We start from the raw sequence: 14,944 nt of genomic DNA on the forward strand, positions 1-14,944 counted from the left end.
GGATCTTGAGATCCTGATTTTGTGGGCTTCGGAGTGATCTAGGTGTCTGAATTTTTAAAAAGCTTCCTGGATGGGGTGCCTGGGTGGCTCAGTTTGTTAAGCGTCCCGCTTCAGCTCAGGTCATGAGCTCAGGGTTTGCGAGTTCCAGCCCCGTGTCGGACTCTGTGCTGACAGCTCAGAGCCTGGAGCCTGCTTCTGATTCTGTGTCTCCCTCTCTCTCTCTACGCCCCTTTCCCGCTCACTCCCTGTCTCTCAAAAATAAGCAAACATTGAAAAAAATTTTTTTTAAAGCTTCCTGGATGATTTTTAATCGAATCATCTAATTCTTTGCTTCCCTAGTAAAGAATTCTTGCGTAAGAAAGCGTTTTTCTCTTGTTGCTTGCCATTCTTGGTGAGGGGGGGTGAGGCGGGGGGGCGGGAACTATCTTTCACCTTATATCTTAACAGTACTCCTAGAATCAGCTTTGATTGATTTTAGTTGATTTTGATTTTTAAAGTTCGTCAGTTTCTTTTAGAAGAACCCAACAGATATTCTTAGAGTCTATTCTTCCTGCCCAGATTTCCAGCTCGTAAATTTGGCCACGTCCAGGGATTGGAACACTTAACAGTGCTTGGAATTGCTTGATTTAAAGAAGGGCAGAACCCACTCTTACACATGATCTTATTAGGTCGTCCTAATTTCCTCCCCCTTATCCCTTCTTCCTTTTCTTAGGACCTCTCTTTACCTACCTCTCACCTCCAAGGGTTTTTTTTTTTTTACTGTGTCAGAAAGTTTTTTCAATTGTTGTGTCTTACCATTCCCCTTTCATGACCACTCGGCACAATCATGGCTGTGCGTCTCATTAAAATGTATTAGGTTTGCTTTGTTGTAAGTTTTATTTAATGGTAACACTGAGCTCTGTTTGTATGTTGCTCTGATACCAGGCCTGTCTACTCAAAAATTAATAAAACAAAATGGGACAGTTGTCTGGTAACATTTCATTTGTGTTTGACTGACAGTTTGGCATCATTGCAACAGAACCCAAGTGTAAACAACAGGCCTGAGTTCACCAGGCTGGCTAGAGCCAGATAGTTGGGTATTCTCATCTTTCATTTGGAATTTTAAAGCCATTGCAATCTCTCCAACTTTCTACCAAGGTGGAGGTGCGTGTGCGTGGGCCTCTGTGGGGGGAAGAAGGATCTTTGCTGAGACGTTTGGCAAGGTCTCTAAGTGATGTCCTTGTGGACAAGGTAGAGGAATGCAACCTGAATGATGGTTACCTGGGTTCTTGGCTAATAGAATGGCTGTATCAAAGGGCATTAATTAGTAGATTTGTGCTGGGCTGGAAAGAAGGCTTAATGCCAGGCTACAGGACCTCGTACACGGAGACCCCGGTCTCCAAGTAGTTTCGTAGAAGGTAAAGATGCAGATATCAAACTTCTAGATGGCCCAAAGCTGGGAGGGACAGATTATAGTGAAGATTATTGAAACAACGTTTAAAAAGAGCTCAGCAGGTGGAAGGAAGAGCTAGAATAAGCAAAATGAAATGTAAAGAAATGAAATGGGGTAGAAACAGATACAAAAAGCCTGATCAATTGCTTGTTGCACAAGTTAGGGAGACCTAGTATAATAGTCCCTGCATGACAAAGGCCTGTGCCCATATGTGTTACCTGAGGGCGTTCTGACTTCCCAGAAGTTTGTCACGAGGCCCCCACAGGACCTCCAGGCTCGTCCGTGGATCTGGGATCTCTTGAGGGTCTTGATCACCTAAGCTAGTGAGAAAAACCTTGGAACCCCCCCCCCCCAAGAATCCACCATTCACAACACTTTGGACCTCTCTTTAGACCTGTCACAGGGCATTACAGTTAGCTTCTTGTGCACTTGTCTTGGCTTCTTAAGTGTAAACTTCAGGATAAGGACCATGGTTTCCCCGTTTCCCAGTTCCCAGGGCCAAATGCCTGACACGGTCACAGACTGGGGAGTCCGGGGAGTCCCCACAGGGAGGGACTTTTGTCTGTTGGTTTTGTTCACTGCTGCATCCGCGGGACTTAGAACAATGCTTCGCATAAGGTAGGACTCAATACACATTTAATGAAAGAATGAAGGTGAACACACAGATGTTCAGTAAATCGTAGCCATTCCTTCTCAGTGTGGTGGTGACATGTCCTGTTTGTAAGTCACTACTTGGCTAGCCTAAAACCCTCAGGGGCTTCACATCTTTTCCATTTTGCTTCTCAGTTCTTAGTCCGTTCCCACCCCTGATTGCATTTGGCGTTTACTCAGAAAAGCCCAGCGAGGGCCAAAAAAAAAAAAACAAAAAAAAAGTTTGATGTGTCTTTGCAAAGGTAGGCGTAATAGTGTAATGGATTAATCACTGGCAGGAAGTTAAGCGCACGGGGTGAAGTCAGATGGTTCAGGGTTTAGGTTCTGTCTTGGACAAGCTTCTTTATGAGACTTATGACTTTGGTATAAAATCTCCTATTTTCTTGAAGCCTTGGTGTTCTCATCTAAAAGGGTAGACACTGTTTGTATCTGCCCTCTTAATCGATGTCACTGTCATTGTTACTAGTTTGCCAAGGCCTTGGCTCAAAAAAGAGCCTTGAGTAGAGAGGGAGAAAACTCCAGGAGGAATCAAGGAAAAAGAAATCAGAAATTGCTAAAGGCCTGCCTTCAAGGTTTACTTCTTTTGTATGTCAGAGCACCTGCTCCTGTTAGACGAGTAAGCTCTTCAGAGGGGGGAAGTAGAGGCCCTGCATTGCAGAGGGAGCTAATGTCTCCATGGTAACAGCACATCAGATTCTGATGCGGGCACACCTGGTATTCTCAGGTTACTCCGACCATATGGCACCTCATATATTTCATCGAGGAAAAAAAAAAAACAACAAAAAAACCTACCTTGACCTCCCCCTGCTGCGTAGGCAAACACAAGCACGCATAACCCCAACACCCTCTCTGTCCAATCCACGGCCACTGACGCAATATAAGCCACCATCAAAGAGATTGGGAACACAGCTCCAAAAGCCATTCATTCAAACAAAGGACCAGGAGGGTTATTCTTGCTTCAAAGAGGTGCCCAGAAGAGAGGTACCTGACAAGGGACATTTGCAACTTGCCTTTTCTATGAGACTGACGTAGAATCAGGTGGTCCCCCGCTCGCCCCCACCCCGCCCCCGCTCCTGGCTTGGTAATAAAGCAGCCCCATTCATAACCCTGCCAAAAAGCAGAATCACGTCCTTGACCATGACTCATCTCATGACACCATTTGTAAAAGTGGCCTCTCAAACTCTCCCTCCATCTAAATGCCCATTAAATACCCTGCTTTGAACTAGTTTCAAAGGGAAAAGAGAGATTTCCTGGTAGGATTTAAAAAAAAAAAAATGCAGACAGCCTGTAGTTGCCGTGTGCTGCAACCAAAGAATTATGGCTGCTTGGAGATTTCCTGCTCTGCTTCAGAGACAGATGTTTTAAAATTTCATGTTAAAAGAGACGTCAGAAACTGGGGACAAAAGTCAGTGTTCTTGCAGCATATCAAAGCCTTCCTTTTCAATGGGCATCTTACTGATTTGGTTTATTCACACCACATTCCCCGGAAAGCCCATTTAAATGAACTGCTGCTACAGTGTTGGTTTTTTCGTGGTGTTTGTTTGTTTTTTTTTTTAAGTACTTTGGGTAGCCTACCGAGAAATATATAATAGTCACCAAATGTATCCATGCAGCACGGGAGAGTGAGCTGTGCTCTCTAAAGTCTGTAGTTTATGTTTTGAAACTGGTTCAATGTGCAGGCTTCCCGGATCACTACTTAGTTTTAATGTGCGGGAAAGGCTTTGTGTTTAAAGCAGTAAAAGCTTGTCCTTGCACGGCACAGCAGCTTGTGACAATCTCACTGGCTCTTTTTCTCAGCTGCTTCCCCCCTCCACATGCTCACGAGGGAACTTTGAGATGGCGTGTGACCCGAAAGGGAACTGTAGGTCTCTTGCAACATATCTGACCTCTCCTCAACGTGCCCGATATAGTCAGACTTCCAGTTACAGCCAAGATGAAGCAGCCCCAATCCTCCCAGCTCCTCTCTCGCCCAGCTAAAAAGGCCATGGACATATCAAACCAGCACAAGAAGATCCTTGGGGGGAGAAGAAGGCAGACGACCCAGGGCCCTCAGGACTTGAGGAACGGCACAGTGGTGGGTCCCCCGGGTTTCTTTGTTGCCTTCTATATATTCTGGACAGAGCCCTACAGAAGCCTCCAAACTGGAATTGCCAACAGGCAGACCAAAAGAATCTTCACGAAAAGCCTTCCCCCCCCCCCCAACCCCAGCCAAAAGGCCAAGAAAGGGGTCACCTAGCAACAGAAAACCTTTTGGGCAATACTTGCCCTGTTCCAGCCAAGTACCAGTAGAAACACCCTGCCCCCAGAGTTTCAGCAGGGCCGAACTGGGAGCTGATCTTTTTCCACAACCCCCTGCCCCACAGAAGCAGGCAGTAGTACTCCAATCCCTTGCTCAGTAGGGCTAAGCAGAGATCTTTCTAGTCTTTCGTCTTTGACTTGGTGGAAGCAGGTGGTGCCCTAACTCCCCAGGATACTGTCTGTGGGCCAGGTGGGTAGTTGATCTTCTAGTCTCTGCTGGTGAAAGCAGACAGTGCTCCAGTTTCCCTGGGTAATACCAGTAGAGTCCAGTATCTAGTTGAGCCTTTCGCTTACCTGGGATCAAAGAGGCAGCGTGAGGCACGAGGCTAGCTGGTGTGCTGATCCCCCTCCCCGCCCCCCGGCGTCAGCAGGGCCCAGCAAGGAGCTGAGCTGCTGTCCCAATCCTGTAGCGACAGAGCCATGTGAGTGAGCCCTCTGCTTCCCTACTGCCAGGGGTCAGTGGGGCCCTTGGAGGCAATGGGCTGGTGGTGCCCCACTTTTGCTGGGAAGGTGCCCGAGGGGTTAAGCCATAAATCTACAGATTCAAGAATCTGAGTGAAATCTAAATGGGATAAACCCAAATGGTGTGAAACCCATGATAAGACACATTGGAATTAAACTTTTAAACGTAGAGACCAAAAAAAGAAAAAAAAAAAAACCTTGAAAGCAGCCAGTAGGAAACAATGCATCACATATAGGGGAACACTAACTCCAAAAACAGCAGATTTCTCATCTGAAACCGTGGAGGCCAGACAGAAATGACACAACGTTTTTCAAGAACTGAAAGAAGAGAACTGTCAAGCACCAATTCTATAACCAGCAAAAATATCTTTCAAGAATGAAGGGGAAATAGATATTCTCAGACAACATAAAAGTAAGGGATTTTGTTGCTAGGAAATCTACCCTTTCAGAATGGCTGAAGAAAGATCCCCGTACATAAAGGAAATGGTAACAGGAGAAAGTTTGGATTAGGAAAGGAAAAAAGGAACATTAGAATGCGTAAAAAATGGGAATGAATAGACTGTTCTACTTCTCATGAGTTTCTTAACATTTTGGAAGGTTCAAGCAAAAATTATAACAGCATCTGATGTGGTGTTCAATATGTGTGTAGAAAATTCTTAAAAGTATATTTTTAAAATGGGGAATGTAGAGGGACCAAAATGGAAGTAAGGTTTCTATCCATCACTCAAAAGTAGTTGACGTTGATACTATAGACTATGATAAGTTACGTTTGTATATTATAATAGTGACCACTAAGAAAACTCTGCAGACTAAGACACTCAAAAATGTTGTGACTATATCAAGGTGGAATCCTCAGGTAACCCAGAGGGAGGTAAGAAGAGAGAAATGGTGGAGTTAGAAATAGAGGAAACAGACAACAAATTAAAAAGTGGCCGATTTAAGCCCTCATGTGTGAACGGTTACCTTAAATGTAAATGGTCTAAATATAACAATTAAAAGAAATTGACTGAGTGGATTAAAAAAAAAGAAGGCCCAACATATGTTGTTTATAAAAAACACACTTCAAACACAACCGCGTAGGTAGGTTGGAAGTAAAAGAATAGAAACACATATATCATGCAAACATTAATAATAGTAGTAATAATAAAAAGCAGGAGTGGCTATATTAACGTCTGGCTAAAGTAGACTTCAAAGCAAAGAACATGACTAGAGACCAAAGTTAAATTGCATGACGATGGAAGCCTCAAGGCCACCGGAAGACACGAAGCAATGAAAGATAAACCGAGGCCCTGGTTTGGGTGGCATATTTCTCTCTTCCTCACTGGACCATGAGAGCCTTTGAAGACAAGAAGCATACCCATTGGTGTTGCTCTCTCACCCCACCTGCCCCCGGAGGTGCTTAAGAAATGTTTTGAGGGGCGCCTGGGTGGCGCAGTCGGTTAAGCGTCCGACTTCAGCCAGGTCACGATCTCGCGGTCCGTGAGTTCGAGCCCCGCGTCGGGCTCTGGGCTGATGGCTCAGAGCCTGGAGCCTGTTTCCAATTCTGTGTCTCCCTCTCTCTCTGCCCCTCCCCCGTTCATGCTCTGTCTCTCTCTGTCCCCAAAATAAATAAACGTTGAAAAAAAAAAAATTTAAAAAAAAAAAAAAAGAAATGTTTTGAACCCAGTGCAGTGGAAGTCTACTGCAGTTGTGGTCTGGCTCATGAGAGCACCCCCTTCTCCAGGAAGGGCCTCAAAGGAACTGAGGAGCCTACTGAGGCTAGTCATAGCACCATGATAGACTCTCTCGACTGAGATGCACTCTGAAGCAGAGCGAGTGTTGACTGGCTCACTCTTGGCTTGAGGGGGCGTGGGAGCTTCCTTTTCCAAAGTGCTCCCCTTCAGGGTTTGGCTAGGGTCTCCCCTTGGGTAGCTGGGTCCTAATTGTAGGCAATCTGCCCTCTAGTTCCTCCATGGTCCTCTTTGTAGACCCTCCCAGGAAACCTACGGGTTTTTATGCAAATAACTTCTCAGCTTTCCTGAGAGACATATGTAGATGAGACCCCACAGTGACCCTACACAAGAAACCATATCCATAAATAATCCCAACTTTAAGACACTCTGGGGTCAGTTGGCATCCCACTTGATTAAGCAATGAATTGAAATGCAGTGAGAGGTCCCATCTCATGATCGGAATGTAAATCTGAGAGAGGCTGGCCAGGAATAAATAGACACCTTTCTTGGTGGTATCATTATGACACTTGGTGGTTGGAAAGGAAATTATTTACTTGGGAAATCTCCACAGTGACATGATGAGCTCACTGGTATGTTGCTAATGACTTCCGTGCTCTTGTTTTATAGCTTAGTATCTGCTTAGTCCCCAAATTTATACGACGTGACATGGCGGCAGGTTTGCTTTAAGTCACCAGCACCCTCAGCAAGTAAGGCCAGAGCAAGTGAGACTGTGGCTGCGGAAGGGACATTCTCCCTTGGGACCTTTTAGGCAGAAGCCCAGAATCATGGCCTCCCAGCTCAGTGGACGTCAGGGATCCAGCCCAAACATTTCCTGACTGCATGCTCCCGAGGAATCAATCCCAGTTCCTCTTTCCATGGCGCCATTTTCACTGCTGGTGGCCAGACTTCAAATGGCAGGGGTCAATTTACCGTGGTTCTCCCTAACCCAGGCCTCCTCCTCATGGCCCGCCCCCATGGCCTTCAGGTGGTTGCATCAACCAGGAGGCTCCAACTGGACCACTCCACTGCCTGTCCACATGGGACCCTATCTCCTTATTCTTCATTCATGTTGGTCTCTTGGCCTCTTGTTGGCTTCTGCACGTGTTTAGAGCCTCAACATTAGGGTTCGTCTTGGCTTTTGCCTGTCTTGTGGGTCTCTTGACATTCTCTCAGACCCATCGTTGCTGGTCCCCTGGCCGCTCTCGGACATCGCCCACCCAGGCAATAGCTTCTTTGATGACCAGAGCCCTCCCTGGACGCTCCTGCTTCTTATTCCTTCCCCTCATTCATCCTCGTCCACTCATAGTCTCCTCCCAAACCCAACTTAGCCTTTCTATAACCCTGCCACCATAGGGGCGCCCGTCCCATATGTCCTGCACACCTCACTATATGGCCTATGATGCTGAGGGTGGGATATCACTGTGAGTTAACAGTGTGCATTCTGGAGCCTAGCTGCTGCTGGCCCGCAAATGCCAATTTCTCTCTCCTGGCTGTGAGACCTGGGGCAAGTCCATGACCCTCTCGGCCTCAGGCTCCTTATCTATAAAACAGACACCATCAGAGTCGGTGCCTCACAGAGCTGTTGGGAAGGTTTAGTGAATTGATTCGTATAAAGCATTTAGAACTGGGCCCAGCACATGCTAAGTGCTGTGTGTTTGCTATTTTGCCAAGCTCATCTTTAAAAGCCGAGCCAGCTTTTAATAAAAACTTGTTTCTGTCCTTTTAGGAGCGCTGCTGTTGCCTCAGGCTTAGCATGCCTGGCCACCCTGCCTGAATGGGAAGGCTAAAATCGAAACCAGGCTGAAGGGAGGCGGAGGGAATGATGGATGCTCTTCCGTCTGCGATTTTTAAATTTTTTTTTTTTTCAACGTTTATTTATTTTTGGGACAGAGAGAGACAGAGCATGAACGGGGGAGGGGCAGAGAGAGAGGGAGACACAGAATCAGAAACAGGCTCCAGGCTCTGAGCCATCAGCCCAGAGCCTGACGCGGGGCTCGAACTCACAGACCGCGAGATCGTGACCTGGCTGAAGTCGGACGCTTAACCGACTGCGCCACCCAGGCGCCCCCCATCTGCGATTTTTAAAAAGAGTTCTCTTCCCTAAAGAACTTGAGCTTATTAATTCCTGAAGCAGGTGCCTGTTGAAGAAGAGCCATGGGAGAAATGCCTACAAAAAAGTCGGTACCCTTTCCTCTAGTCCTTGATCCCTTTTGTCAACGGATTCAGGATCTGAGCTCAAAAACTCTTCCGAATGGGTGTTTGTGCGCCGCGGGCTGGCTGGTCAGGGCACTGCGCTCCAGATCTCTCAGGGCCAAGCTGTCACCACTCTCTCCTAAGCACACAGGTGGCTCCTACACCCTGCCCTGTCCCCCAGGCCGCGCTGGCTGGCTTGCACACCAGGCCCGCCCTCAGCAGGACCACACGCTGCACCTGCAGAATCCTGCCGTGCCGCAAGCACACGCCTGTCTGTGTTGTCTCCCGGGCTGGTGTCTCTGGCTCTGGCCTAGGACCGTTTCCGGTGATGCCGAGAGGGCCCGGCTCTTTGTCCCTAATTGTCCTGGCCTCACAGCCGGGATCTGTGCAGACTCAGCCCCAGAAATAGCACGATCAAGTGATAGGTGCTGTGACGGACAGAGGGAGGGTGTTGTGATGGACGGTGCTTCGTGGGGCCTGGGAGCAGTGGGGGCTCGGGGTGGGGGGGGGAGGTGATCAAAGGAGCTTCCTCTGTAAAATGACGCCTGAGCGAAGTTTCAGAAGACAGGTAGGTGTTCACGGGCAGGCTGCAGGGTGCGTGGGGGCGGGACGGAGAATTCCAGGTAGGTTTGGAAAGCACACCTTTAGCGCCTGACACATTCACCAGTGACACCGGCCAGCACTGCTAGACGGGCGACCTCTGTGCCGGGAAGGAGACTGAAGGGCCCTGCAGGCAAAAGCCTCAGTCTAGAGAACAGACAGGTGTTTGGAGGAAAGCATGACAACATAACAAAGCTCTGAAATTAAATCATGCTGACCCACCTCGAGGATAAGCCAGAGTAAACGAATCTGACCCTCCCTCAAGGCCGGAATTCCAAAGAACCACCCTGGACAGATCCTTCAGCAATACACAATTATCCGGGGTAATTAATTCGCTGGTTAGGCACTTATACTTAATTCATTGAGCATTTATTAAATGCTGTCTTTGTGACAGGCGCTGCACATCCCACGGGGGCTGCAAAGAAAAATGAACCATGGTCCCTGCCCTCTAGGAGCTCACGATTGGAGAGAAGGATCGATAAACAAATGCTTACGAGCCTGTAAGCACAACCACGGCCGTGTACGAAGGAAGGCACCAGCCGTACTGGCAAAGGGGCGGGAGTCTGGAGGGGGACAAGAGATAATGCTAAGAAAGATTACTATTTAGGTGAGTCTTGAAGAATGAGTAGGAGTTTAATTGGTGGGCAAGAACCTTGTAGGCAGTTCCAACAGCATGAAATTATGAAGGCATGAAGTTATGAAAAGATTTGGTCTTATCGCCTCTTGGCCTTTTGGCTAAGATCAACTGAAAAGATTTGGTCTTGATGGGGAATGTCCAGGGAAGGCTCGTGAATTCACAGCACGTCAAGCCATCCCCCACCTCCTGAGCCCGGAGCAGCCAAGCCAGTCCAACCACGGCAGTCTCTCCCCAGTCCTCTCCAAAAGCTTCCGAGGCAGCAGTAACAGATCCACGGGACCCACCTTTGAGAAACGGCCTCTTTGCCCCCCCTGGGCTTGCAATTTTTCTGTTGCTAGATCACAAGGTGTTTAGAGAACAGAGGAAGTGGTTTTGCGACTGGGATGTAAGGGGCCTTCGGTGTCGTCCTGAGTTCCTTCTGGTGATGACAGAAAGCCACCTAAAGTTTTTAGGCTGGAGACTGACACGGTCAGACCTGCGTAGGCACGTCCCCCACCGCGGGGCTGCGATGCTCTGCTGTGTAGCTATCAATTGTGAGACGTGCGGCAAAGAGCTAACTCTTTAGAGGCAGTGTTGAGGTTGGTAAAGGACATCCTTAAAGCAGTGAGGAAGGGTAGATTTAACATCACCCCCCGAATCTCTGTCACTCACACTGGGGAGGCAGCACAGCGGGCTCGAGTCCTTTACGGCTGTCCCAAGCCGTTCGGCTCTGGGCCTTGGAACCAATCCCTGCCTCCGTGTCAGGCACCAAGTGCTGCTACATGCTTTCTGTTCAAGAACTTCTTCTTCTTCTTTTAATGTTTATTTATTTTTGAGAGAGAGCTCGAGGTGGAGAGGAGCGGAGAGAGGGGAGCAGGGGATCCGAAGTGGGCTCCACGCTGACAGCTGACAGCAGGGAGCCCAATGCGGGGCTCGAACCCCCGAAACCGTGAGAGCATGACCTGAGCTGACATCAGGCGCTCAATCACCTGAGCCACCCAGGGGCCTATTCAATAACGTCTGGTTCCCGGCTCACGTTACTTTTATACTCCCTTATCTCTTTCGGTTTTATTTATTCTGTCGACTCAACCCCTTAGTCCCTCTATTCCAACAATTCTGCCCCAGGGAGTATACGTTGCTGGGCTTGATGTGTTTCTTCGACGGCCACTGTATCCTCAGAGGTGTGGCCTGGCCTCGGAGCTCGCATTTCCCTGAAACTCTTGGCCGCCCTCTCTGCTAACGTGTGTCAGGGGGGCACCAAGCTTCAGGCCCTCACGTGTGCTCCTCCGGCGAGGTTAAATAGAGAGGAGGCGAGTCCCGGGTCGAGAGGAACCCTGGATCCAGTGCGGCCTCTTTGATTTTCCTCTTTGCTGCCAGCCCGCCACCGATGCCCCTCATCAGAACTGCGGGCTGTAAACCCTCAGCCTGGGAGGAGGCAGGGCCCCCGGGCTGCAAGGCTCGGTGCTGAGGCCAGGCCCCCACCCTGCGTTCACCTGCTCCTCAGCTCAGCAGGGGGGGGGGGGCAGACATTCTTGAGACCTGGCCTGTCGCCGTCTATCCCGGTGGCAGTGGGCCAGCTCTGACCGTGCCAAGGCTGAACCGCAAGAGCTGAGCCTCAGGCTTCCAGAACCTCCGGCCGCACGCTGCCGCCTCCACACCCCGGGCCCGGCCGCCGTCGGCAACCACCCTCGGTCCCTCCGGGATCTTCTCACCGGTTCTTGCTAGTGCTTCCGGTCTGTGCACGCCTCCCTCACACGTCTGCGGTTTCTCCAGGATGTTCTTGTCAACGGCCCCAGCTCTCTCCTCCATAAACGACAGGCCTGAGCCTCGCAGTTTAGTAGAACACCTGAAAAGTGGGGGCTCTGGGGCGCCTGGGTGGCTCAGGTGGCTGAGCGTCTGACTCTTGGTTTCGGCCCAAGTCGCGATCTCACAGGTTGTGAGTTCAAGCCCTGCATGGGGCTCCGCACTGACACTGCAGAGCCTGCCTGGGATTCTCTCTGTCCTCGCTCTCTGCCCCTCCCCTCCCCCCACTCACGCACATGTGTGCACTCTCTCTCGCCCTCTCTCTCAAAATAAGTAAATAAACATTAAAAAAAAGAAAAGCAGGTGTTCTAAGGCCTAACTATTCTTTTTTTCAATGTTTATTTTTGAGAGACAGAGACAGAGCGTGAGCAGGGGAGGGGCAGAGAGAGAGGGAGAGAGACACAGAATCCGAAGCAAGGCCTACCTGTTCTAACATCAACCATCGCTACTCTGTTTCACTTATTTGAGAAAACTTAAGAATAATTGAAGGATTTTTCGCACCATTGCGACCTGTATAACTCGTTCATCAACCACCTACTTTTTAAAGACGTTTTTCAATAGGGTGCATGGGTGGCTCCTCTGACTTTGACTCAGGCTACGATCTCACTGTTGGCGAGTTCAAGCCCCACTTCCGGTGAACTGGAGCCCTGCTTCGGGTGAGCACAAGCCTCACTTTGGGTGAGCCCCGCTTCTCCTAAGAGCGAGCGCCTCCTCCTCCACCACCGAACTACCGCTGTGACACGCAAGAAATTTAACGTTGATGCAATAAAATTACGTGAAATTCCTTCCAGTCGGCCCAAGAATGTTCTCCGTGACGAAGTTTCGCTCTAGAATCCAGTCAGAGAGCGCCGATTTCCTCTGCCTGTCGCCACTCTCCAGAGCAGCCCAGATCAGTTGTGTCACGGAGGGGCCCTCGGTACGGACCTGTCTGCTCATTTCCTCACGACCCCATTCGGGCTCAGGGGTTTTGACGTGACACGTAATGTCGTCGGCCGCCTATCTTTGATTCTACTATAGCAGCTCCCCTCAGGAACTGTCTATACAAGTACATGTTATGCTCCTCTTGACAACTGATGAAGGAACTACCCGAAGGCACAAAATGAGAGGGCAAATTCCAACTCTAATTGACATAACACAATGTTACGATTTGAGGGCATTTTTAAACTTCTGATTTGATGACATTTTTAAAAATGTTATGTCATCTTCAGATGAGCGTAAGTTCTGCCAGGGTAAATGGCTTACGATGGCGGGGTTCATGGGCGTGCCGGGGACATTCTCAGGAAGCCCCTGAGTCGGCTGTCCAGTCATGATCCGAGAGAGGCGCTCAGTGTTCGTATCCGGGCGCCATTTTGCCACATGTTATCGGTTCTGGCAACCGTCTTCAGCGTCCAGATGGATTGTACTAAACTCTAGGAAACAGGCTAACTTTCTGGAGTGTATTTGACGACCCACCCATCTTGGTGTGTTATAGGAGGTGAACATTCAAGACAGTAAAGTTCACAGAAATCATGTTAAAACTCTTCGAGGCCTTTTGAGAAGAGTTCCAGTCCTGCTTTCTGGTTCTCTCGTAATCCATCCCGGGATGAGATGATCTTTCACCCAAGCAAGGTTATATAATTGGCTTTTTAATTTCCCTAGGAAATTCGAAGCTTTGTTTCCTTCAGCCATGGCCACCCCAACTTCTCCTTCCTTTCAGCAAACTAGCCAGAATACCTCAGGTCAGGCAAGGCACCTGTCCCTATCTTACTCTCTGTGCAGACCGTGTTGAATGACTAACCAAATGAATAAACAAAAGAAGTTTCCAGAAAGAGTCTAAGGGGCTGCTAACCTTCCCTTCTTCATAAGTGGTTTTTGGAGGTGAAGGTACCTCTCCCTGGCCCACATTGGAGTGTGAGTGGGATGTGGCTTGCTTGAAAAAGAGTACTCAAATTTATAGTATAATTTTATTTTTGAAAAATTAAAAGTGACCTATCATTTTTATTTTTTTAAACTTATCATTTATTTATTTATGTATTTTGAGAGAGTGTGTATGCAAGAGGGGGAGGGGCAGAGAGAGAGGGAAGCACAGAATCTGAAGCAGGCTCCAGGCTCTAAGTTGTCAGCACAGAGCCTGATGTGGGCCTGAACCCACGAGCTGTGAGATCATGACCTGAGCCGAAGTTGGACACTTAGTTGACTGAGCCACCCAGGCACCCCTCTTCTTTTCCAATAGAGTCATTCAATGCTATAAATTTCCCTCTAAGAACTGCTTTCACTGCATCCCACAAATTTTCCTAAGTTGTGTTTGCATTCTTATTTAGTTCTTATTCCATTCTTATTTAGTTTATTTTTAATTTTCTCTTGAGACTTTTCTTTGACCCGTATATTATTAGAAGTATAAGTTTAGGGGCACCTGGGTAGCTCATTCGGTTGAACATCCAACTTTTGATTTTGGCTCAGGTCATGATCTCACAGTCCTGAGATCGAGCTCCACGTTGGGCTGTGTGCTGAGCATATGGCACTTGCCTGGGATTCTCTCTCTCTCTCCTTCTCTCTGTCCCTACCCTGAAGAAGTGTATTGTTTCGTCTTATTTATTTAAGATTTCCTAGTTATCTTTCTGTTATTGATTTGTGGTGTAATTCCATTGTGGCCTGAGGAGACATATTGTGTAACTTATATACTTTTGTTTCTGTTAAAGTGTGTTTTATGATCCAGAATGTGATTTATCTTGGTGACTATTCCATGTGAGCTTGAGAAAAATGTACATTCAGAATTAATCTATAGATGTCAATTACATCCAGTTGGTTGATGGTGTTGTTAAGTTCAACCATGTCCTTACTGACTTCTGCCTCCTGGATCTGTGCGTTTCTGAGCGAGAGGGGTTGAAATCTCCAACTATGATAGTGGATTCATCTATTTCTCCATGAGTTCTGTCAATTTTTGCCTCATGTAGTTTGATGCTCTGTTAGGTACATACATATTAAAAATTATGGGGCGCCTGGGTGGCGCAGTCGGTTAAGCATCCGACTTCAGCCAGGTCACGATCTCGCGGTCCGTGGGTTCGAGCCCCGCGTCAGGCTCTGGGCTGATGGCTCAGAGCCTGGAGCCTGTTTCCGATTCTGTGTCTCCCTCTCTCTCTGCCCCTCCCCCGTTCATGCTCTGTCTCTCTCTGTCCCAAAAATAAATAAACGTTGAAA

This window comes from Puma concolor, chromosome A1 (genome assembly GCF_028749965.1).
Source record: "Puma concolor isolate L17-30 chromosome A1, mPumCon1.1.hap2, whole genome shotgun sequence".
NCBI classification, from domain to species: domain Eukaryota; kingdom Metazoa; phylum Chordata; class Mammalia; order Carnivora; family Felidae; genus Puma; species Puma concolor.